Source organism: Oncorhynchus gorbuscha, linkage group LG02, assembly GCF_021184085.1.
Source record: "Oncorhynchus gorbuscha isolate QuinsamMale2020 ecotype Even-year linkage group LG02, OgorEven_v1.0, whole genome shotgun sequence".
NCBI lineage: Eukaryota > Metazoa > Chordata > Actinopteri > Salmoniformes > Salmonidae > Oncorhynchus > Oncorhynchus gorbuscha.
Window position 1 is genome coordinate 79,816,579 of NC_060174.1, and position 26,596 is coordinate 79,843,174.

Sequence of the window (26,596 nt, forward strand, 5' to 3'; positions counted from 1 at the left end):
TTCGAGAAGCTGATCCGTCATCAGTATTGTGAAATAAATAAATAATTATACTGGTAAAGATTTGAATGGAGAAAGCTGATCCTATAATGCGTTTAGGGAAACACATTATACATCTTCGGCCGTTGTAGGATAGATGCATTGTTCAAACACTAAAGTTCCATCGTTATTGGGAAACCGGGCACAAGAGAGTTTTCATCCATATTTTTCATTGCTGTTTATTAACCACCACAAACCAATGCTGGCATTAAGATCGCACTCAACGAGCTGTATAAGGCCATAAGCAAACAACAAAATGCTCATTCAGAGGCGGCACTCCTAGTGGTCGGATATTTTAATGCAGGAAAACTTATCCGATTTACCATTTTACCTCATTTCTACCAGCATGTCACCTGTGCAACTAGATGTGAAAAAACTCAACATCACTTTTACTCCACGCACAGAGATGCATTCAAAGCTCGCCCTCCATTTAGCAAATCTGACCATAAGTCTATTCTTCCTATTCCTGCTTACGAGCAAAAACTTCAACAATAAGGATCAGTGACGCGCTCAATACAGAAGTGGTCCAATGAAACGGATGCTAATCTACAGGACTGTTCCACTAGCACAGACTGGAATATGTTCAGTGATGTGCTCAATACAGAAGTGGTCCAATGAAACAGATGCTAATCTACAGGACTGTTCCTCTAGCACAGACTGGAATATGTTCAGTGATGTGCTCAAACGGAAGTGGTCCAATGAAACAGATGCTAATCTACAGGACTGTTCCTCTAGCACAGACTGGAATATGTTCAGTGATGTGCTCAATACGGAAGAGGTCCAATGAAACAGATGCTAATCTACAGGACTGTTCCTCTAGCACAGACTGGAATATGTTCAGTGATGTGCTCAATACAGAAGAGGTCCAATGAAACAGATGCTAATCTACAGGACTGTTCCTCTAGCACAGACTGGAATATGATCAGTGACGTGCTCAATACGGAAGAGGTCCAATGAAACAGATGCTAATCTACAGGACTGTTCCTCTAGCACAGACTGGAATATGATCAGTGACGCGCTCAATACGGAAGAGGTCCAATGAAACGGATGCTAATCTACAGGACTGTTCCTCTAGCACAGACTGGAATCAAATCAAAATCAAATTTTATTTGTCACATACACATGAGTTCCAATGTTAAACAGATGCTAATCTAAAGGACTGTTCCTCTAGTTCACAGACTGGAATGATAACCAACAAGTAATCTAACTAACAATTCCAAAACTACAGTCTTATACACAGATGCTAATCTACAGGACTGTTCATAGCATAGACTGGAATATGTTCCTGGACTGATCCACTAGCACAGATGGAATATGTTCAGTGATATCAATATGAGATGAGTGGTCAAAGTAAACAATGGCAATCTTAAAGGGCTGTTCCATGTGTTACAGACTGGAATATGTTCCTGGACTGATCCACTAGCACAGACTGGAATATGTTCAGTGATGTGCTCAATACAGAAGTGGTCCAATGAAACGGATGCTAATCTACAGGACTGTTCCTCTAGCACAGACTGGAATATGATCAGTGACGCGCTCAATACAGAAGAGGTCCAATGAAACAGATGCTAATCTACAGGACTGTTCCTCTAGCACAGACTGGAATATGATCAGTGATGTGCTCAATACAGAAGTGGTCCAATGAAACGGATGCTAATCTACAGGACTGTTCCTCTAGCACAGACTGGAATATGATCAGTGATGTGCTCAATACAGAAGTGGTCCAATGAAACGGATGCTAATCTACAGGACTGTTCCTCTAGCACAGACTGGAATATGATCAGTGACGCGCTCAATACGGAAGTGGTCCAATGAAACAGATGCTAATCTACAGGACTGTTCCTCTAGCACAGACTGGAATATGTTCCTGGACTGATCCACTAGCACAGACTGGAATATGTTCAGTGATGTGCTCAATACAGAAGTGGTCCAATGAAACAGATGCTAATCTACAGGACTGTTCCTCTAGCACAGACTGGAATATGTTCCTGGACTGATCCACTAGCACAGACTGGAATATGTTCAGTGATGTGCTCAATACAGAAGTGGTCCAATGAAACGGATGCTAATCTACAGGACTGTTCCTCTAGCACAGACTGGAATATGATCAGTGACGCGCTCAATACAGAAGTGGTCCAATGAAACAGATGCTAATCTACAGGACTGTTCCTCTAGCACAGACTGGAATATGATCAGTGATGTGCTCAATACAGAAGTGGTCCAATGAAACGGATGCTAATCTACAGGACTGTTCCTCTAGCACAGACTGGAATATGATCAGTGATGTGCTCAATACAGAAGTGGTCCAATGAAACGGATGCTAATCTACAGGACTGTTCCTCTAGCACAGACTGGAATATGATCAGTGACGCGCTCAATACAGAAGAGGTCCAATGAAACAGATGCTAATCTACAGGACTGTTCCTCTAGCACAGACTGGAATATGTTCCTGGACTGATCCACTAGCACAGACTGGAATATGTTCAGTGACGTGCTCAATACAGAAGTGGTCCAATGAAACAGATGCTAATCTACAGGACTGTTCCTCTAGCACAGACTGGAATATGATCAGGTCAATACAGAAGTGGTCCAATGAAACAGATGCTAATCTACAGGACTGTTCCTCTAGCACAGACTGGAATATGTTCCTGGACTGATCCACTAGCACAGACTGGAATATGATCAGTGATGTGCTCAATACAGAAGTGGTCCAATGAAACAGATGCTAATCTACAGGACTGTTCCTCTAGCACAGACTGGAATATGATCAGTGACGCGCTCAATACAGAAGTGGTCCAATGAAACAGATGCTAATCTACAGGACTGTTCCTCTAGCACAGACTGGAATATGTTCCTGGACTGATCCACTAGCACAGACTGGAATATGTACTGGGATTGATCCAGGAACATTGAGGGGTTTACCACATCATTCACTGGCTTCATTAATAAGTGCATCGACTACGTCGTCTCCACTGTAACAGTATGTACATATGCCAACCAGAAGCCATGGATTACAGGCGACACCCTCCCTGAGCTAAACGCTAGAGCTGCCGTATACATGGAGTGGGACACTAACCAGGACGCTTGTAAGAAATCCTGCTACGCCCTTCGTCAAACCATCAAACAGGCAAAGCGTCAATACAGGACTAAGATCGAATCCAAATAACCAGTTCTGTTGCTCGTCAGATGTGGCAAGGCTTGCAAACTATCACCGATTGCAAAGGGAAACCCGTGAGAGCCTATAGGTAGGAGTTCAGAGATCTGGCAGCGTGATCCCAGAACAACAACATCTCCCTCAATGTCAGTAAGACAAAGGGGCTGATCGCGGACTACAGGAAACGGAGGGCTGTGCACACCTCCATTCACATTGACGCGATGTAGTGGAGTCGGCCGAGAGCTACAAGTTCATCGGTGCCAACATCACTAAGGATCTATCAAGAGGGCACAACAACACCTTTTCCCCCTCAGGAGCCTGAAAATTGGCATGGGCCCTCAGATCCTCAAAAAGTTCTACAGTTGCACCATTGAGAGCATCTTGACTGGTTGCATCACCGCTTGGTATGGCAACTGCTTATCATCCAACCGCAAGGGGGGCTGAGCTTCCTGCCATCCAGGGCAGAGGAAGGCCCTAAAAATTGTCAAAGACTCCAGCCATCAGTCATAGACTGTTCTCTCTGCTACCGAACGGCAAGCGGTACCAATGCGCCAAGTCTGGAACCAACAGGAGCCGGAACAGCTTTTCCCCCAAGCCATAAGTTATAGTTAGTTAAATCATTAACCAAGAAGCTACAAGGACTATCTGCATTGACCCTTTTTGCACAAACCTTTATGACTCATTCGCTGCTGCTTCTGTTTACTATCTGTCACTTTATTCCTAGTTATATGTAAATATATAACTCATTTACCTCGTATCACTGCATATCGACTCTGTACTGGTACCCCTTGTATAATGCCAAGTTATCATTACTCATTGTGTATCCTTAATTATTTTAAATTTTACGTGTTTTACTTTTCTATTATTTCAACAACAAAAAATGTCTCTCTGCATTGTTGGGACGGGCCCGTTAGTAAGCATTACACTGTTGGTCCACACCTGTTGTTTACGAAGCATGCGACAAAAAACATTTGATTGGATTAGATTTTGATTTGAAGAGAAAACAAAGAGCATTTCCACTCCCAAGATGAACAAGATATGGCAGACGGAAACGCCGACCCAAGCAAATTATGCTTGCCCTGTATTTGTTTTGATGAACCATACAAATATGACATAACAGAAGCCTTGCTGCTAACCGCCCCCAAACCCACAACCTCTCTCTCTCTCTATCTATCTAAGTAGAGAGAGCTCAAGCATGTCTCCTCCCTTGTATTAGAGATATCTCACAGACACTCTCCCCTCCCCTCCCCCCTGGCGTTATAGCCAGTAGAGAGTGACTGTGGTGAGATGAGATCCCCGCACAGCTTAACATCTGGCCACATCGCTATTGAAGCCTTCATAAATAAAAAATAACTCCAGTCCCTTGACCACACATACCACGCAGCCGCACTTGTATAAATCATGTATATCGATTTCTACTTCTCCTCCCACCTCTCTCTCTCACTCTCTCTCTCCCCCTCTCTCTTTGGGAGAATAGTGAGGGTCTGATTATGGTAAGATGGGCCAGCGCAGGATCTCCTAGTCTTCCTGGGGGGCTACAGTGGGGCAGAGCAGGATATCCTAGTCTTCCTGGGGGCTACTTCCTGGGGGGCTAGTGGGGCAGAGCAGGATCTTTCTTCCGGGGGCTAGTCTTCCTTCCTGGGGGCTACAGTGGGGCAGACCAGGATCTCTTAGTCTTCCTGGGGGGCTACAGTGGGGCAGAGCAGGATCTCCTAGTCTTGCGGGGGGCTACAGTTGGGCAGAGCAGGATCTCCTAGTCTTCCTGGGAGGCAAGAAGACATTTTTTTTTTTCATTTTTTTTTTCACCTTTATTGAACCAGGCTAGTTGAGAACAAGTTCTCATTTGCAACTGCGACCTGGCCAAGATAAAGCATAGCAGTGTGAACAGACAACACAGAGTTACACATGGAGTAAACAATTAACAAGTCAATAACACAGTAGAAAAAAAGGGGAGTCTATGTACAATGTGTGCAAAAGGCATGAGGTGGTAGGTGAATAATTTCAATATTGCAGATTAACACTGGAGTGATAAATGATCAGATGGTCATGTACAGGTAAAGATATTGGTGTGCAAAAGAGCAGAAAAGTAAATAAATAAAACTGTGGGGATGAGGTAGGTGAAAATGGGTGGGCTATTTACCAATAGATTATGTACAGCTGCAGCGATCGGTTAGCTGCTCAGATAGCTGATGTTTGAAGTTGGTGAGGGAGATAAAAGTCTCCAAGCGATTTTTGCAATTCGTTCCAGTCACAGGCAGCAGAGTACTGGAACAAAAGGCGGCCGAATGAGGTGTTGGCTTTAGGGATGATCAGTGAGATACACCTGCTGGAGCGCGTGCTACGGATGGGTGTTGCCATCGTGACCAGTGAACTGAGATAAGGCGGAGCTTTACCTAGCATGGCCTTGTAGATGACCTGGAGCAAGTGGGTCTGGCGACGAATATGTAGCGAGGGCCAGCCGACTAGAGCATACAGGTCGCAGTGGTGGGTGGTATAAGGTGCTTTAGTAACAAAACGGATGGAACTGTGATAAACTGCATCTAGTTTGCTGAGTAGAGTATTGGAAGCTATTTTGTAGATGACATTGCCGAAGTCGAGGATCGGTAGGATAGTCAGTTTTACTAGGGTAAGCTTGGCAGCGTGAGTGAAGGAGGCTTTGTTGCGGAATAGAAAGCCGACTCTTGATTTGATTTTGGATTGGAGATGTTTGATATGAGTCTGGAAGGAGAGTGTACAGTCTAGCCAGACATCTAGGTACTTATAGATGTCCACATATTCTAGGTCGGAACCATCCAGGGTGGTGATGCTAGTCGGGCGTGCGGGTGCAGGCAGCGAATGGTTGAAAAACATGCATTTGGTTTTACTAGCGTTTAAGAGCAGTTGGAGGCCATGGAAGGAGTGTTGTATGGCATTGAAGCTCGTTTGGAGGTTAGATAGCACAGTGTCCAAGGAAGGACCAGAAGTATACAGAATTGTGTCGTCTGCGTAGAGGTGATTCAGTGAATCGCCCGCAGCAAGAGCAACATCATTGATATATACAGAAAAAAGAGTCGGCCCGAGAATTGAACCCTGTGGTACCCCCGTAGAGACTGCCAGAGGACCGGACAACATGCCTTCCGATTTGACACATTGAACTCTGTCTGCAAAGTAGTTGGTGAACAAGGCAAGGCAGTCATTAGAAAAACCGAGGCTACTGAATCTGCCGATAAGAATAGGGTGATTGACAGAGTCGAAAGCCTTGGCCAGGTCGATGAAGACGGCTGCACAATACTGTCTTTTATCGATGGCGGTTATGATATCGTTTAGTACATTGAGTGTGGCTGAGGTGCACCCGTGACCGGCTCGGAGAACCGGATTGGACAGCGGAGAAGGTACGGTGGGATTCGAGATGGTCAGTGATCTGTTTGTTGACTTGGCTTTGAAGACCTTAGATAAGCAGGGCAGGATGGATATAGGTCTGTAACAGTTTGGGTCCAGGGTGTCTCCCCCTTTGAAGAGGGGGATGACCATGGCAGCTTTCCAATCCTTGGGGATCTCAGACGATACGGAAGAGAGGTTGAACAGGCTGGTAATAGGGGTTACGACAATGGCGGTGGATAGTTTCAGAAATAGAGGGTCCAGATTGTCAAGCCCAGCTGATTTGTATGGGTCCAGGTTTTGCAGCTCTTTCAGAACATCTGTTATCTACCTGCCCACCAGGACACCTACATCACCCGATGTCACAGGAAGGCCAAAAATATCATCAAGGACAACAACCACCTGAGCCACTGGCTTTTCTTGTTCACCCCGCTATCATCCAGAAGGCGAGGTCAGTACAGGTGCATCAAAGCTGGGACCGAGAGACTGAAAAACAACTTCTATCTCAAGGCCATCAGACTGTTAAACAGCCATCACTGACATAGAGAGGCTGCTGCCAACATACAGACTCAAATCACTGGCCACTTTAATAAATTGATTTAATAAAGGTATCACTAGTCACTTTAAACTATGCCACTTTAATAATGTTTACATATCCTACATTACTCTTTCCATATAATAATAATAAATAATAATAATAATAATATATGTTTACATACTGTCATTTTACATTCTATGTATGGGTGGTCCATAACCCACTACCCTGGCATCTTGCCAACTGAGCTACAGACTGAGCTACATATGTACATACTGTATTTTAAACCATAGGCATCTTGCCTATGCAGCATGGTCAACGCGCATCCATATTGTCACTTGTGCTCCCTCTCCAGCCTCTATCTAGGTCACCAGGCTGATCATTATGGTGTACACCTGTCACCAGACTTATGCGCATAATGGACTCCATCATCTCCTTGATTACCTGCCCTTTATATGTCACTCCATTTGGTTTCTTCCCCAGTCGTCATTGTTTCCTGTATCTGGCTCATGTCGGTGCGCTGTTTGTGTTTCTTGTTTTGTCCATTTATTAATGAAATGTATTCACTACCCAACTGTCAGCGTACGTCGTTACACATATATTTATATGTAAATATTCTTATTCCATCCGCTTACACTGTGTGTATAAGGTGGTCGTTGTGAATTTGTTAGATATTACTGCACTGTCAGAACTAGAAGCACAATAATTTTGTTACACTGTGTATGTGACCAATACAATTTTATTTGACTTTCACAGCATTTCAAATATTCTAGTATTTTTCAATAGTCCTCTTGTCACTTTAAATCATTACCAGAAAGAGAGAGAAGGGAGAGAGAGAGAGAGAGAGCAAGAGATAAAAGAAAAGGTGAGGTGTTTTAGAAGAAAAGCCATATGTAGCTGTGACAATAAAGGGCTTTTGCCCCACTTTTCAGAATCATATTCATTATCTTCAGCACCAAACCAGTGTCTACATATGTGAAAACAGCACGTTTCTAAGATCTGTGGTTAAAAAGATCAGAAGAAAGGTCCTAAAAGATGCTTCTCTGTGACGTCACAGGGTAGGTTAAAACGTTTTTTAAATGATTTTCAAAACCTTGCTCCCCATATCACCGCGAATCACAGTCTTTGTGAATAACTGATTTTAAAATGTTTTAACTTTTGACGATGTCATCGGGTAAAACTTTTAAACGTTATATTTTTTTGTACAAAACATAGAAATGCTCATTTTTCATACATGTAGACACGGGTATTGTGCTGGAGATAATAAAAATGAGGTTGAAAACGGCTGGAATTGCCCTTTAACCAATTAGATTTGAGGTCAGACATGGAGAAGGGGTTTTAGTGACCAGAGTAGGTTAATTAAAACCTGCTAATTTAATATGAGCAGTAGGGACATGGCCATTAGCAACACCCTGCTAACCTGAGTCTGAACCCTATTGGATAAGAGGGCATTAAAGACCAAGCAGTAAACATGGAGTCTATTGGGAATCAATAGGTGGTAATAGAAAAGCTAACCTCAAAAAGCTAATGTCACGTTGTATTTTTTTTTTAACATTTATTTAACAAGGCAAGTCTGTTAAGAACAAATTCTTATTTACAATGACGGGCCAAACCATAACCCGGACGATGCTGGGACAATTTTGCTCCTCCCTATGGGATCAATGTTCCTCAATAGTAGCAGTGGACTCAATACCACTCATCAATGAACAAAGTGTTTGGCATCCTCGTCACACTCTCTCTCTGGGAAAAGCTGGAATCCAATAACTAAAATCCTCCTTCCCTTTTTTCTTTCAGCCTTTCTTTTTCCATATTCTGGAAGGTTCCATTCAGGGACAATTGTCAATCTGCCTCTGGCTGAATGGATTCTAAACAGTGCCTCCCTCCTTCAATGGATGAGGACAGGCTGGCCTGGCCATTCTCTCTCCAAACACAATTATCCATGGACCATGGGCTGGCCTTGCCTGGCCCAGCCAGGTAAGTGTCATTTGTAAAAATCACCTTTTCTTCCTCCACGATAGGATTTGGCCCATTTGGCACTGGGGAGATGTGTCATTGTGAATGTCCCACTGGGAAACAAACTGTGGGGAAAAAAGGATTGGAGAGACTTGGAATAGGAGGGCTTAAGTTTTTGTGGACCTTTTTAAATGGAAAAACCAACCACAGCATAACAATACTTAATGGTTCCTATCCTGTAAGTGATCACTCTTCCAGACTTCGTTTTCAAGTGAGAATATCCTGAGTAACTAATCATTCAGAGTCAAGATTCTCATATCAAACAGCTTTGCATAGCTGCAGTGGAATTTGTATTTAAATCCTGGTCAATATTACGATAAGAAAGCTACACATATAAGTCATTACAGGAAGGAAACAATTTGCTATGTTACTAGGTTTAGTAATGCATGAATAATGTAGAAGATTTTTATGTATACTGTATAACTGTATAAGAAAACACGTGCTGGATGGACACTTTACACCCCTGGCAGGATACATTTCTCAGGCCTTCCTTTGTTCTCATATACAGCTTTTTACATTATTCAAAATTTGAGTAAATTGTAAAAAGAGGAAGGTTATATCAATGGAGCCTGCATGCCTTGAAAGAGGATGGAGACAGCTTTATATGATTAAAATTGACTGGCACATAGAAGCGGCATACACACCCTCCCATAACAGATATTGAGGTCCCCCTTGGGAGGCAGGCTCAGGCTTCACTCAGACATACTGAATGAGAGGGGCAGTAAAGCAGGAGACTCCCTGCACAATCAATCCTGATCCATTGACGAGTGTGTGTGTGTGTGTGTGTGTGTGTGTGTGTGTGTGTGTGTGTGTGTGTGTGTGTGTGTGTGTGTGTGTGTGTGTGTGTGTGTGTGTGTGTGTGTGTGTGTGTGTGTGTGTGTGTGTGTGTGTGTGTGTGTGTGTGTGTGTGTGTGTGTGTGTGTGTGTATGTGTGTGTGTGTGTGCGTGTGTTTCTACCAGAGTAGCGAGTGAGTTAAACCTAGTGACGAACAGAAATACATGGTATTGACAGAGACAAGGAAAATGGCTACTCTCCTCTTTGTTTCTGAGCACCCACAGAGAAATCCACAAAACTTTGGACAATTTGTCACTTGGTCTGTCTTTGCACTTCAGCCCGAAAGACCCCAGAGAGTCACACTAAGATATTCAACAGAGTGCACTCTGCAGGAAGAGACTAAATGCTATAAATACTGAAAGCAATCACTGCAAAACAATTGTTTAAAAACAATGCAATGGCATAATTATTAGAGCTATTCCTTATTGGACTCTGTAAACTGTGCCTGAACTGAATACATACAGCTGAGATTTTCAACTTTTTATTTTCTAAGGACCAACATTTTATCTATTCACTACAAAGCATCTTCCCAGATAGAATTTCTTATTATGGGTACCGCTTAGGCATGACGAACAGATCTTTGGTAATATATTAATCTTATAATTCCAGTGTCAGTAGGTTAAATCATTATCTGCAGTATGATCCACTTCTAGCCACAGTTAATGTTGCGCTCCTTATTAGGAAAGTCAGAGGTGTGAGCAGTGTTCTCTGGAGTCTTATTACCTTAATATCTCTCCCACTCCATCACTCTTTTCCACTTCCACCCCATCCCTCGCTCTTAACCCCACACTCTTTCTATGTCTCTGTCTCCATCCCAATCTCTACCCCTCTTTAGGTTTCATTTCAACCACATCCCTCTCCCCAGCCCTTCCTTTTAGGATTCTCTATTTGTCTCTGTCCTACTCTTTATCTCTCTGTCTCTCAGTCTTAGTCCCAAACCCATCCATCAATTTCTCTCTTTGTGTCTATATGTCTGTCTCCCCACCTCTCTCCATCTCCACCTCTCCTCACATCCATCTCTCTTTCCCAGCAAACCAAAATTGGTTCTGTGTGTGAAAGTTCCAAGAACATTTGTTCGGTCAGGCCAAATGTTAGCAGAACACAACAACTGTCCAGTCGTGCTGATGATTATAACGTGTTTGTATAAAACTTTTGCCTGATGTTGCAAGAACGTTCCTAGAACATTTCATTAAGTTGTGGGAACATTGTGTGGACATCACAAAAAATATATTCCCAAAACACAAAATCTGTCCAGTTGTGTGGATGATTCTATGTTTCTTTTGGGGTTAAAAAATCATTCACCTAATGTTACAAGAACGTTCCCAGAACACATTTAGTTTGTTCTTGAAAGGTTCTCGGAACAGTTAATTAGGCTGTGGGAACAGTGTGGGTACATTACAAGAGATAGGTTCCCAAAACACAAAATATGCTCAGTTGTGATTAGATTCATACAATGTTTAAGTTAGGTTGCACTGGACATTCGTATAACGTTGTTACAATGTTGACAGAACACCTGGTCTAAGTTCTTTAAAGGCTCCCAGAAATGTTTATTACGTTATGGGAATTGTCTGGGATGTTGCAATAATATTATTTTGCTATTCACGTAGGTTGCAAAGAACATTCCCACGATGTTGCACAATGTTCCACAGTCAGATTTTTATGACGTCCATAGGTATTCCTCTAGTCTCTCAAAGCACTACAGGGCGATAGTCATTTAGCTTAGTTACCTTTGTTTTCTTGGAAACAGGAACAATGGTGGCCCTCTTGAAGCATGTGGGAACAGAAGACTGGGATAAGGATTGATTGAATATGTCCGTAAACACACCAGCTAACTGGTCTGTGCATGCTCTGAGGACGCGGCTGGGGATGCCGTCTGGGCCGGCAGCCTTGCAAGGGTTAACACGTTTAATGGTTTTACTCACGTTGGCTGCAGTGAAGGAGAGCCCGCAGGTTTTGGTAGCGGGCCATGTCAGTGGCACTGTACTGTCCTCAAAGCGAGCAAAGAAGTTGTTTAGTTTGTTTGGGTGAGACATCGTGGTCCGCGACGGGGCTGGTTTTCCTTTTGTAGTCCGTGATTGACTGTAGACCCTGCCACATACCTCTCGTGTCTGAGCCGTTGATATGCGACTCTACTTTGTCTCTATACTGACGCTTAGCTTGTTTGATTGCCTTGCGGAGGGAATAGCTACACAGTTTGTATTCGGTCATATTTCTGGTCACCTTGCCCAGATTTAAAGCAGTGGTTCACTCTTTCAGTTTTGCACAAATGCTGCCATCAATCCACGGTTTCTGGTTGGGGAATGTTTTAATAGACGCTGTGGGTACAACATCACAGATGCACTTGCTAATAAACTCGCTCACCAAATCAGCGTATTCATCAATGTTATTTCCGACGCAGTGCGGAACATATCCCAGTCCACGTGATCGAGGCTATCTTGAAGTGTGGAATCCGATTGGTTGAACCAACGTTGAACAGACCTGAGCACTGGCGCTTCCTGTTTTAGTTTCTGTATATAGGCTGGGAGCAACAAAATGGAGTCGTGGTCAGATTTTCCGAAAGGAGGGCTCGGGAGGGCTTTATATGCATCACAGAAGTTAGAATAAAAATGATCCAGGGTTTTGCCAGCACGGGTCACGCATTTGATATGCTGATAAAATTTAGGGAACCTTGTTTTCAGATTAGCCTTGTTAAAATCCCCAGCTACAATAAATGCAGCCTCAGGATATGTGGTTTCCAGTTTACATAGAGTCAAATGAAGTTATTGGAAACCACATATCCTGAGGCTGCATTTATTGTTGCTGGGGATTTTAACAAGGCTAATCAGTTAAGAACAAATTCTTATTTACAATGACGGCCTACTCCAGCCAAACCCAGACGACGCCAATTATGCACCGCTCTATTGGACTCCCAATCACGGTCAGATATAATGTAGCCTGAATTGCAGTGGGACTGCAGTGCCTTAGACCACTGCGACACTCGGGATCCCAAGTATTCAGATGCCTTGACATTTTCCACATTTTGTTACATTACTGCCTTATTCTAAAATTCATTACATGTTTTTTCCTCATCAATCAACACAAAATACCCCATAATTACAAAGTGAAAATACAGGGTTAAAGATGTTTTTAAACATAAAAACAACAATACCTTATTTACAGTGGGGCAAAAAAGTAATTAGTCAGCCACCAATTGTGCAAGTTCTCCCACTTACAAAGATGAGAGAGGCCTGCAATTTTCATCATAGGTACACTTCAACAATGACAGAAAAATTAGAAAGGAAAATCCAGAAAATCACATTGTGGTGGAAAATAAGTATTTTGTCAATTTTACCTTTATTTTACTAGGCAAATCAGTTAAGAACAAATTCTTATTTTCAATGAAGTCCTAGGAACAGTGGGTTAACTGCCTGTTCAGGGGAAGAATGACAGATTTGTACCTTGTCAGCTTGGGGATTTGAACTTGAAACCTTTCGGTTACTAGTCCAACGCTCTAACCACTAAGCTACCCTGCCAGACAGAGGTCAAACGTTTTCTGTAAGTCTTCACAAGGTTTTCACACACTGTTGGTGATATTTTGGCCCATTCCTCCATGCAGATATCCTCTAGAGCAGTGATGTTTTGGGGCTGTTGCTGGGCAACACAAACTTTCAACTCCCTCCAAAGATTTTCTATGGGGTTGAGATCTGGAGACTGGCTAGGCCACACATTTGTACTTTGTCAGCTCAGGGGTTTGATCTTGCAACCTTCCGCCTCAGGACCAGGACCACCACCTTGAAATGCTTCTTACGAAGCCACTCCTTCGTTGCCGGGCGGTGTGTTTGGGATCATTGTCATTTCATGGTATCCAATTGTTAGTAGTTACTATCTTGTCTCATTGCTACAACTCCCGTACGGGCTCGGGAGAGACGAAGGTCGAAAGCCATGCGTCCTCCGAAAGACAACCCAACCAAGCCACACTGCTTCTTAACACAGCGCGCATCCAACCCGGAAGCCAGCCGCACCAATGTGCCAGAGGAAACACCGTGCACCTGGCGACCTGGTTGGCGTGTACTGCGCCCGGCCCGCCACAGGAGTCGCTAGTGTGCAATGAGACAAGGATATCCCTACCGGCCAAACCCTCCCTAACCCGGACGCGAGGCCAATTGTGCCCCATGGACCTCCCGGTCACGGCCGGCTGCGACAGACCCTGGACACGAACCCAGAGTCTCGATATGCAACTTTTCAGGGAAGTCAGGAACCAAGACACGCAGTGATTTAGGAAAGCAAAGGCTAGCTTTTTCAAACAGAAATTTGCATCCTGTAGCTCTAACTCCCAAAAGTTTTGGGACACTGTAAAGTCCATGGGGGTGCTTTGGGGGTGCTTTGCTGCAGGAGGGACTAGTGCACTTCACATAATTTCCCTTCCTGATGCTGTCATCTATTTTGTGAAGTGCACTAGTCCCTCCTGCAGCAAAGCACCCCCACAGCATGATGCTGCCACCCCCGTGCTTCACGGTTGGGATGGTAATCTTTGGCTTGCAAGCCTCCCCCTTTTACCTCCAAACATAACGATGGTCATTATGGCCAAACAATTCTATGTTTGTTTCATCAGACCAGAGGACATTTCTCCAAAAAGTACAATCTTTGTTCCATGTGCAGTTGCAAACCGTAGTCTGGTTTTTTTATGGACAGACTTTTTTGGAGCAGTGGCTTCTTCCTTGCTGAGCGGCCTTTCAGGTTATGTCGATATAGGACTCGTTTTACTGTGGATATAGATACTTTTGTACCTGTTTCCTCCAGCATCTTTACAAGATCCTTTGCTGTTGTTCTGGGATTGATTTGCACTTTTCGCACCACAGTATGTTCATCTCTAGGAGACAGAATGCGTCTCCTTCCTGAGCGGTATGACGGCTGCGTGGTCCCATTGTGTTTATACTTGAGTACTATTGTTTGTACAGATGAACGTGGTATCTTCAGGCGTTTGGAAATTGCTCCCAAGGATGAACCAGACTTGTGGAGGTCTACAATTATTTTCTGAGGTCTTGGCTGATTTCTTTTTGATTTTCTCATGATGTCAAGCAAAGAGGCACTGAGTTTGAAGGTAGGCCTTGAAATTCATCCACAGGTACACCTCCAATTGACTCTAATTATGTCAATTAGAATATCAGCAGCTTCTAAAGCCATCACATAATTTTCTGCAATTTTCCAAGCTGTTTAAAGGCACAGTCAATTTAGTGTATGTAAATTCTGACCCACTGGAATTGTGATACAGTGAATTAAGTGAAATAATCTGTCTGTAAACAATTGTTGGAAAAATTACTTGTGTCATTCACAAAGTAGATGTCCTAACTGACTTGCCAAAACTATAGTTTGTTAACAAGAAATTTGTGGAGTGGTTGAAAAATTAGTTTTAATGACTCCAACCTAAGTGTCTGTAAACTTCTGACTTCAACTGTACCTTGATGATATTTGCAACATACCCTTATTTTACCAGATCCTCTTCTCCTTCATCTGGTGGAAGTCTTTATTTAATCCCTTATTTTACCAGATCCTCTTCTCCTTCATCTGGTGGAAGTCTTTATTTAATCCCTTATTTTACCAGATCCTCTTCTCCTTCATCCGGTGGAAGTCTTTATTTAATCCCTTATTTTACCAGATCCTCTTCTCCTCCATCTGGTGGAAGTCTTTATTTAATCCCTTATTTTACCAGATCCGATTCTCCTTCATCTGGTGGAAGTCTTTATTTAATCCCTTATTTTACCAGATCCTCTTCTCCTTCATCTGGTGGAAGTCTTTATTTAATCCCTTATTTTACCAGATCCCCTTCTCCTTCATCTGGTGGAAGTCTTTATTTAATCCCTTATTTTACCAGATCCCCTTCTCCTTCATCTGGTGGAAGTCTTTATTTAATCCCTTATTTTACCAGATCCTCTTCTCCTCCATCTGGTGGAAGTCTTTATTTAATCCCTTATTTTACCAGATCCTCTTCTCCTTCATCTGGTGGAAGTCTTTATTTAATCCCTTATTTTACCAGATCCCCTTCTCCTTCATCTGGTGGAAGTCTTTATTTAATCCCTTATTTTACCAGATCCCCTTCTCCTTCATCTGGTGGAAGTCTTTATTTAATCCCTTATTTTACCAGATCCTCTTCTCCTTCATCTGGTGGAAGTCTTTATTTAATCCCTTATTTTACCAGATCCTCTTCTCCTTCATCTGGTGGAAGTCTTTATTTAATCCCTTATTTTACCAGATCCTCTTCTCCTTCATCTGGTGGAAGTCTTTATTTAATCCCTTATTTTACCAGATCCTCTTCTCCTTCATCCGGTGGAAGTCTTTATTTAATCCCTTATTTTTTCTGCCAACTATATGAACAAGGTGAAATCTATTTAAATGAATGGTATCAGAATGCACTACTGTACTAAACCAATTCAGAACTCACTTGTTGACGTGTTCTTTTGCAGATTCAAAGCCAGATTAACCCATTGCAGAATGTATCCATAATCATGAATGAAAAGCATATTTATTTGACAAAAAGGCACCTAGGCATCCATCAATCATGTCAAACACCTGAACTCCAACAATTACATTGTTTTAAATAAATCAAAAATATTAAACAATGCATACATATGCTTTTTATACATAACACATAAACATCTGAATTTAAGTAAACTTTCAATGGTTTAATCATCAATATCACAAACCTGGAACATCGAAGAGCACCATATAAACTATTATTACTATCAAACAGTGCAAATATGCTTCTGCTTTTCCAGTTTAGGAATTAGACCAGCATAAATAACACAACAGCATGTTGTGATTTTGGTGGGCGAGTTACAAATGGAAAAACTGGATGCGTGAGGTAGGTTTTATATAAAATACTAGGTCAACTCCAGCAGAATGAGAAACACACTCAACAGACTGAAAACAAGGAAGCCATGTCTAAAATCAGCTATATGAACACCCTTCTGGACAATTTAACAGGTCCATGTTGCTGCTGTCAATTATGAGCAGCACATTTACCACTGCATTCAGCCTGAACCCCAGAATAAAGAGGACAGCATTACACAGCTGGAAAAAAGGTAGCAAAAACAGTACACCACAACACTATTAAACGTGTTACTGAGTCTAGATGTTATCAAATCAAGAGAAGAACAAGTGAAGGAAGCAGCATAGGGGAATGGGTGAAGGTAGGGTGGGTTTATAGAGATAAGATGGAGTGTCTGAATTTGAGGAACCATGGGGCATAAAAGGCATTGCGTGGAACTAGAGAGGTGGTTGGCCATGGAATAAATATAAAATGTGGTGCTGGTGTACTTCTGCAGCCCTTTTTGGTTGTTGTCACAAATATCCGGCCCATGTCCAGTCATATTCGGGGCCTCAGCGTGTCCCTCGACATCATTCTGTCTCAGTTGTAGCATTCAAATCGTGGCCATTGTGTGTCTGTTAAACACAACATTAAAAACGAGTGATCACAGCATTTCCACAAATTGAGCCATAGACAATACAACTTAATCATTGAGAACAGCATTTTGTTGACAACATGGTTTCCACTGTGTCTACTGTGTGTGAATGATGGAAGAATCTTACCCCAGCTGTAGGTCCATTTGAGTGTATGTGGTCCCTTAGGCCTGCATTGGGACCATTGGAGACTTGGGATGTTTGCTATCAAAGTGCTGCTTGAATGTCTTCAGGTCTGTGTCAATAAACGTCAAATACAAACGAGAGTAAATTCATCTGTGGCTTAGATTGAAAGTTGACACAAATGATAAACTAAGCAATACGATGAAACAAACTACTACGCATATGAAAGACTGTACCATACAGGCCAGTACAATATTCTACATATGTAGTGGAACCTAGGCACATACAATACCAACCAGCACTACTCACCCGAAAAACAGGGTAGGTGTGGACCAATGCTGCCTTAGCTGCAGTCTTCTGGTTAGTAGCTGCTCCATTCCATGGCATCAGTAAACAAGTTCAAACTTCAACTTGATAGTGGAGCATCAATAACCCCGCCCCCAGTTGTATTCATGGTACAGAATATTGACTTAAACGGGTGGACAGCTCCAAATCTGAATGGCAGGACTGTGTATAAGCTTTTGTTCCAGCCCATGATTCGGTATGTTGATTATTCAGGTCAGGTGTTAGAGCTGGGCTGGGACAAAACCATTCACACACACCTACTCTTCAGGACTTCCTGTAATGACTAAAACAGACCAAAGCAGATGAATAGTGTTCCAGGTTGAAACAGCTGACCTAGTTGAGAGGTGATAAGTCTCAAGCACACCCAATGGTTCTGGAATAGAGAATGTGCAAATAAGGTTTTCAATTTGGCACAATTAACATTAAAGTAATTCTACCTCAAAAACAAATGTGTGAATTCCAATTCATTTAAAGCACACCATAGCAGGTAGCCCTGGGTTACATAACCTTGCCTACTAGCTATACTAATGATCTGCTATCCAGAGTGTCACAGCACACATATCAATGATCTCCCGCAGTAAAGTAAGCACACTGTTGACTGAAAAAAGGATGCTAATCAGTCCATCTCTGAAACCTCTCAAAAAGCCAGACTAAAATAATACAGCTAGCTGGGGTAGTTACAAGTCAAGTTGTACTTGAAGTAGGCTACCCACCCCTCACCCACAGACACAAACAAACATGATCAAAAACGCCTAGCCTTAGTTTCACCATCTAATTTAGCGAGCCATCTAAACTGTTGGTTTATAAAATCCAAAGAAAACTAAACTCGTTTTAATGAACATGTATTTAAATGGCTAAACAAATGTAGCCATCTAGCCAGGCTAATGTTGCTAGTAGTTAATCCAGAGATTCTTACCTTTGCCTCATTTTTGTCCAGATCATCATTGTCATGGTCCGTGACATGAAGCTTGAGACAGGCATTTGTAGTTCTGTATGATAGCCACATTAGCAGCAGCAAACACAGGTTAATATATTGATAAAAGTCACCGTGTCCAAGAGAGATTTACACAGCTATCAAAACATCACGCTATGGTAAGACTACACGAAACACAGCCCTTATTTGAAGCGTTTCTAAAATCAACAATGGATAAAATGAAAAATGATTTCTGTGTTTGACTGCTACCTTTTATGGGTAATATCACTCATACTGTGGTAAACTATGTTAGCTAGCTTGTGTTGTAGTAGTATAATGTATCCACACTGTTTGCTGGGTTCCCTCCCCATCCATCTCAACTCTCCCTCTCTACCCAGCTCTCTCTCTATCGCTCTCTCTCCATCTTTCCACTTCCTTCCCTCTCTATCCCTCTTTCTCTCTCCCCCTCTCCACTGTCCCTCTCTCTCCATCTCTTCCTCCCTTTCTCAGAAAGAATAATTTCACCAGAAGCCATAAATCCCAGAGAGAGCAGAGTGATGGTGGAAGCAGCATCTCAAAACTTACATTTGCAGTAATTCTGTTATCGGGTGAGGCAGGCCGCGCTCGGCCACGGCTCCAGATTTAGACCGTCTCTCCCAGTCCCCCTCCATCTCTCTCTGTCCGCAGCCTCAGAGAGGCCTTTTTCTGCCAGGATGCCTTCTTCACTGTCCCCCCTCTCCCTCTCCAACCCTCCATCTCTGGTTGTTTTTGTTTGTGTCTGACTATGGTTCTCTGAGTCTGAGGATAAACTCTCCCGTGCAGTAATCCTCAGAAGTGACAGTAATATGGCAACGGTGTGTGTGTGTGTGTGTGTGTGTGTGTGTGTGTGTGTGTGTGTGTGTGTGTGTGTGTGTGTGTGTGTGTGTGTGTGTGTGCGTGTGTGCGTGCGTGCGTGCGTGCGTGCGTGTGTGTGTGTGTGTGTGTGTGCGTGCGTGCGTGCATGCATGAAAGGCCTCAGATGGAATAGTAGGCAGCGGTGTGACATGTGACTGCCATTAGCCTTAGGGAGCCTCAGCAGTGCTGTTACTGGCTGCTCTATAGGAGTACATGTTCCAACTGTATAATATAGTACAGAGATAAAGGGTATTTTTGCTGAGGGGAAAGAACTGGTCCAATTGGATTGAGAATGAAGGTGTGCTTGAGGTATCTAAGTGTGCAAGCTGTGCTTTATTCTCATGAGGAAAGGACCCACACTGAATAGGACACAATCAGCTGTGGCCTTGCCCCTTAAGAGAAGGTGTAGTGTAAGGCTGACTTACAATGTCTGTCTGACAACACAGGCAGGATGCATGAAATCAAAGGACTAATGACTGATACAGTCTGCATAACATCACACACAGAAAGATTGGGTGGCAATGTCCTTCCTGCCTCCAATGCCAAAATCTCACAGCCAAGCAGAACCACAATAGCATGGCAGAGTGTGCTAGCTCTAATTATGTTATCACCCACCAGTGTGACATGAGGCTGTGTGTGTGTGTGTGTGTGTGTGTGTGTGTGTGTGTGTGTGTGTGTGTGTGTGTGTGTGTGTGTGTGTGTGTGTGTGTGTGTGTGTGTGTGTGTGTGTGTGTGTGTGTGTGTGTGTGTGTGTGTGTGTGTGTGTGTGTGTGTGTGAGCGGGCAAGGCTGTTTGCCTCCAGATTGTCTCTCCTCCGCCTTCATTAAGTTTCGCAGAACAACACACAAAGGTATGACCTTCACATCCTCTCCATCACAGACACATTAAGAGCGAGAGAGACAGAGAGGGGGGGAGGGAAAGAGATCAACTGTGCTCGGTTGATGTACGACGGGCGTAAATCACATTACCTAGTGCATTAATATTCCAGTGCATTAATATTCACAGCGCTTACAGTAATGAGCAGAACATAAATACACATTATGCCCCACGTATATATTAACAACAAATATATCATTATAATACAACAGCCTCAGCTGTAAAATAAACAACTGAATAATGTATGATCTGTATACGTTATGTCAGATGAAAATCACATCCATTCCATCAATGCAGATTTCAAATTGGATTCATATTGGAGATGCAGTGTGGTGTAGGTTTGGTGGAGACCCCCCTTTGGTCCAGAGATAAGGGAGCACTGAGCGCCCTCTTCCCAGGAAAGCCTCGGTGAGCCTGGGCAGGCAGGGGCTCTACCCTCCCTGGGCCTATTGGGGGGTGGGGGGCTTGCCTGTGCAATGTGCTGGAAAACCACCCCACTGTAGAGAGTAGATTATTGAAATCTTCTCAGGTGGGGTGGGTTGCTTAAACTTGGAAAGGGAGTAGGGGAGTGGTAGTGGGCTGGGGGAGAGGGCACAGCCAAGCATGAGAGGAGACACTGATGACACCTCCATGACTGAGTAATTCAGCAATATCTCGTCCTGACACCACTTCAACTATATTTTCTCTGTCTCAGACACACCGATATAAGTATGCACTCATACACACACACACGTACCAACGCTATGAGCACACTCACTCTTGTGCATAGGCTCTCGTACAGATGCTCTTTTAAACACACACGTGCACACACACAGGAGAGGAGAGATGAGGGTGTGCAAGCTGTGACGGTGAACATCAATAAGGAGAGCAGCTGTGGAATTATTGTGGCACATTGGGAGAAAGGAGACAGACCTGAGAAAGTGTGACAGGGAAAAGAGAGAAAGAAAGAGAGACAGAGGGGGAGAGAGAGACGGGGAGAGACAGATAGAGGGAGAGGGAGGGAGTGAGTGAGAGAGCGAGAGAGAGAGGGAGAGAGCTCTTCAAATAGCATTGGTAATAGATTTGGTAATAGCATTGCGGTTCTTTAAGGAGTAGAGTTCTGTACCAGCTTGGGCAGCTTTCTTTCCTTCCCTTCTCTCAATCTTCAATGCCACACACCCTTTCCATGTGTGTGTGCAAAGGCTCTGGGTGGATGTGTTCAAAGACATAGCTGCTTGCATGTCTGTTATGGGGACTTGTGGATCCCACCACTACAATTAAGTAAAGTACTTACAGTGGCTTGCGAAAGTATTCACCTACCACATTGAAGATGCAAAATATATTTTATTGGGAAACAAACAAGATATAAGACAAAAAACAACAACAAAAACTTGAGCGTGCATAACTATCCCCCCCCCCCCCCCAAAGTCAATACTTTGTAGAGCCACCCTTTGCAGCAATTACAGCTGCAAGTCTCTTGGAGTATGTCTCTATGAGCATGACACATCTAGCCATTGGGATTTTTGCCCATTCTTCAAGGCAAAACTGCTCCAGCTCCTTCAAGTTGGATGAGTTCCGCTGGTGTACAGCAATCTTTAAGTCATACCACAGATTCTCAATTGGCTTTTGCAATACATTTAAATGTTTCCCCTTAAACCACTCGAGTATTGCTTTAGCAATATGCTTAGGCTCATTGTCCTGCTGGAAGGTGAACCTCCGTCCCAGTCTCAAATCTCTGGAAGGCTGAAACAGGTTTACCTCAAGAATTTCCCTGTATTTAGGGCCATCCATCATTCCTTCAATTCTGACCAGCTCTGTGGAGTGTACGACTTAAAGTGGTCCTATGGACAGATAATCCAATCTCCGCTGTGGAGCTTTGCAGCTCCTTCAGGGTTATCTTTGGTCTCTTTGTTGCCTCTCTGATTAATGCCCTCCTTGAATGGTCCGTGAGTTTTGGTGGGCGGCCGTCTCTTGGCAGGTTTGTTGTGGTGCCATATTCTTTCAATTTCTTAATAATGGATTTAATGGTGATCCGTGGGATGTTCAAAGTTTGAGATATTTTTTATAACCCAACCCTGATCTGTACTTCTCCACAACTTCGTCCCTGACCTGTTTGAAGAGATCTTTGGTCTTCATAGTGCCGCTTGCTTGGTGTTGCCCTTTGCTTAGTGGTGTTGCCGACTTTGGGGTCTTTCAGAACAGGTGTACATATACTTAGATCATGTGCCACTTAGATTGCGCACAGGTAGACTTTAATGCGAGTGTAGCATTTCGCTACACTCGCATTAACATCTGCTATCCATGTGTATGTGACAAATAAAATTTGATTTGATTTGATTTATTTCACAAATGATGTGACTTCTGAAGGTAATTGGTTGCACCACCATATTTAGGGGCTTCATAGCAAAAGTGGTGAGTACATATGCACACACCACTTTTCCGTTATTTATTTTTTTAAACAAATTTAAACAAGTTCTTTTTTAAATTTCACTTCACCAATTTAAATTACAGGTTGTAATGAAACAAAATAGGAAAAAAGGGGGTGAATACTTTTGAAAGGCACTAAGTAAAAATACTTCAAAGCACTATGAAGTCTTTTACTTTTACTTCACAACATTCCAAAAGAAAAGTATATACTTTTTACTCAATACATTTTCCCTGATACCCAAAAGTACATTTTTAATGCTTAGTACACATATGTCAGAGTCAAGGCCCGCGGGCCACATCCGGCCCGCGAGAAGGTTTTTTACGGCCCCTGGGATGATCTTGATTTGTTATTAGAACCGGCCCGCAGACCGCAGCAAGCCGGCAGCCCGCAGATCTTTTACACGCACCAATACTACATTTCCCACAATGCAACGGTGACGCACCGAGCAGTAGGCTGCTTCATTTCAATATTTATTGGCACAGCAGTTGTCAGCATCACAGTAAAATTAACTTTCAGATACCCATCAAAAATGGCAAAACGGAAGGTGGACACTGAGAACCGGGGGTTTCAAACAAGGTGGGAGTCGGAGTATTTGTTCACGGAGGTAGCTGGAAAACCTGTGTGTCTTCTGTGTGGAGAAAGTGTGGCGGTACTGAAAGAGTATAATCTGAGACGACATTATGAAACGAAACACGCGGACAAAAACAAGAATATGGACATGGAACAAAGGCTACAAAAGGCAGAGGAATTAAAACGAGGCCTCAAATCTCGACAGGCTCTGTTCAAAAAAGCCAAATCACAAGGCCAGGCTGCTGTCAAGGCCAGTTTTATTTTGGCAGAAGAGATCGCTAAATCAGCCCGGCCATTTACGGAGGGGGATTTCATCAAAAACTGCATGATTAAAGTTTGTGACGAAGTTTGCCCAGAAAAAGGCAACTCTTTTTAAATGTGAGTCTGAGCAGAAACACCATTGCCGAGAGAGTAGACCAGTTGTCCATCAATCTAAAAGAGCAGCTTGTGAAAAAGGGAAAGATTTCATTGCATATTCCTTGGCTGTGGATGAGAGCACCGACATTTCTGACATTGCCCAGTTGTCAATTTTCATCCGCGGAGTGGACTCCAGCCTAAGCGTGACAGAGGAGTTTTTGGCTTTATGTCCTATGCATGGCACAACTACGGGGCATGATTTGTATGAAGAGGTGTCAAGATGTGTAAATGAGATGGAGCTGCCTTGGGAAAAACTCATGGGTTTGACAACCGACGGAGCACCTGCGATGTGTGGACACAGGAGCGGACTGGTGGAGAAGATACGGGAAAAGATGCAAGAGGAAAACGCGACAGGTGAGCTGACAGCTTATCATTGTATCATACACCAGGAAGCGTTGTGCGGTAAAGCCTTGAAAATGGAGCATGTAATGAGCATCATCACGCGCACAGTTAACTTTATCAGAGCCAAAGGTTTGAATCACCGCCAGTTCAAGGCATTTCTGACGGAGTTAGAAACGGAGCATGGTGATTTGCCTTATCACACAGAGGTGCGATGGCTAAGCCAGGGAAAGGTGCTTCAAAGATGTTTCGAGCTTCGTGAGGAGATTTGTCTGTTCTTGGACAGCAAAGGGAAAGACACAACACAACTCCGAGACGAAATGTTTCTGTGTGAAATGGCTTTTCTGTGTGACATTACGAGTCATCTGAATGCAATGAACTTGCAGCTGCATTATTGTTTTTTTTTTTGAAGTAAATTTAGCCCACTTTTGCTAAAATAGAAAATATAGGCTACTGATGGTGCCTTGAATACCGGTTTCTTTCATTTAATGTTCATGTTATGGGGATTTTTATATAAAGGAAATTTGTCTTTTGTGTCTGTTGAAAATTAAAGATTACTGACAGAGCCATAAGAAAATATTGCTTTATTTATCTGATCATATTGGAATATATTTGTTAGGTTTTCAGTAGGTTCAATTAGGTTCACTAGACTATATGCGTCATTTAAAAAATTTTCAATGAACATTCGAACAGTCCGGCCCTCGGCTTGTAGCTAAATTTTTTATTTGGCCCTCCGTCCATTTGACTTTGACACCCCTGGCTTAGTAGGACAAGAAAATGGTCACACACTTATCACTTACTGCCTCTGATCTGGCAGACTCACTAAACACATGCTTTATTTGTAAATTATGTCTGAGTGTTGGAGCGTGCCCCTGGCTATCCGTAAAAAAATGTAAAAACAAGAAAACTATTCTGTCTAGTTCGCCAAATATAAGGAATTTTTAATTATTTATATTTGTACTTTTACTTTTGATACTAAAGTATATTTAAAACCAAATACTTTCAAACTTTTACTCAAGCAGTATTTTACTAGGTGACTTTCCCATTTTCTATTAAGGTATCTTTACTTTTACTCAAGTATAACAATTGTGTACTTTTTCCACCACTGTTATCACCTAACACAAAACAACACAGCCCAGCCCAGTATTCATTTAAACAATGTCTCTGTGTTTAGCCATCTCTGAACATTACTAGAAGAGGCTGACTGCTTACTGCCCCCTAAACCACTGTGAGGAAGCATGGCCATGGAGATGTGATTTCCTCTTTGCTCTGAGTGGATATGGGGGAGTGGCAACAGTAAGTCCTGGTGAATGGCTTATCATCTTGATTGCAGAAGAAGCGAGTTGAGGACACATGGATTGGATAGGAGACCTCCTCATCCGGCTGAATCCCCAGGGCAAAGTATTAAAGTTGCAATCTAAAGAATATATAATACAATATATGAAAAAATATTCAATTACAAGCAAATGAATCATGTCCTGTTCTGGCAGGCAGAATTAAGGCCAAGTAGACAGATTATTAAGATATACAGTGCCTTGCGAACTTTGTGACCTTTTGCCACATTTCAGGCTTCAAACATAAAGATATAAAACTGTATTTTTTTTGTGAAGAATCAACAACAAGTGGGACACAATCATGAAGTGGAACGACATTTATTGGATATTTCAAACTTTTTTAACAAATCAAAAACTGAAAAATTGGGAGTGCAAAATTATTCAACCCTTTTACTTTCAGCGCAGCAAACTCTCTCCAGAAGTTCAGTGAGGATCTCTGAATGATCCAATGTTGACCTAAATGACTAATGATGATAAATACATTCCACCTGTGTGTAATCAAGTCTCCATATAAATGCACCTGCACTGTGATAGTCTCAGAGGTCCGTTAAAAGCGCAGAGAGCATCATGAAGAACAAGGAACACACCATGCAGGTCCGAGATACTGTTGTGAAGAAGTTTAAAGCCGGATTTGGATACAAAAAGATTTCCCAAGCTTTAAACAACCCTAGGAGCACTGTGCAAGCGATAATATTGAAATGGACTGAGTATCAGACCACTGCAAATCTACCAAGACCTGGCCGTCCCTCTAAACTTTCAGCTCATACAAGGAGAAGACTGATCAGAGATGCAGCCAAGAGGCCCATGATCACTCTGGATGAACTGCAGAAATCTACAGCTGAGGTGGGAGACTCTGTCCATAGGACAACAATCAGTCGTATATTGCACAAATCTGGCCTTTATGGAAGAGTGGCAAGACGAAAGCCATTTCTTAAAGATATCCATAAAAAGTGTTGTTTAAAGTTTGCCACAAGCCACCTGGGAGACACACCAAACATGTGGAAGAAGGTG

At 42.8% G+C, this 26,596-nt stretch overlaps 1 protein-coding gene and 1 long non-coding RNA gene across 2 annotated transcripts in view; both read right to left on the minus strand.

Moving 5' to 3' along the window:
- The window catches only part of LOC124010601 (transmembrane protein 211-like), a 171,713-nt gene that overhangs the window by 49,966 nt on the left and 95,151 nt on the right, over nt 1-26,596 (minus strand). The gene's annotated exons all lie outside the window — the stretch shown is intronic.
- On the minus strand, nt 16,402-17,869 carry LOC124010606. The gene is made up of 3 exons (XR_006834481.1): nt 17,800-17,869; nt 17,497-17,602; nt 16,402-17,349 (listed from the first exon to the last, which is right to left on the minus strand). It is a non-coding gene; the product is annotated as an uncharacterized LOC124010606 (long non-coding RNA).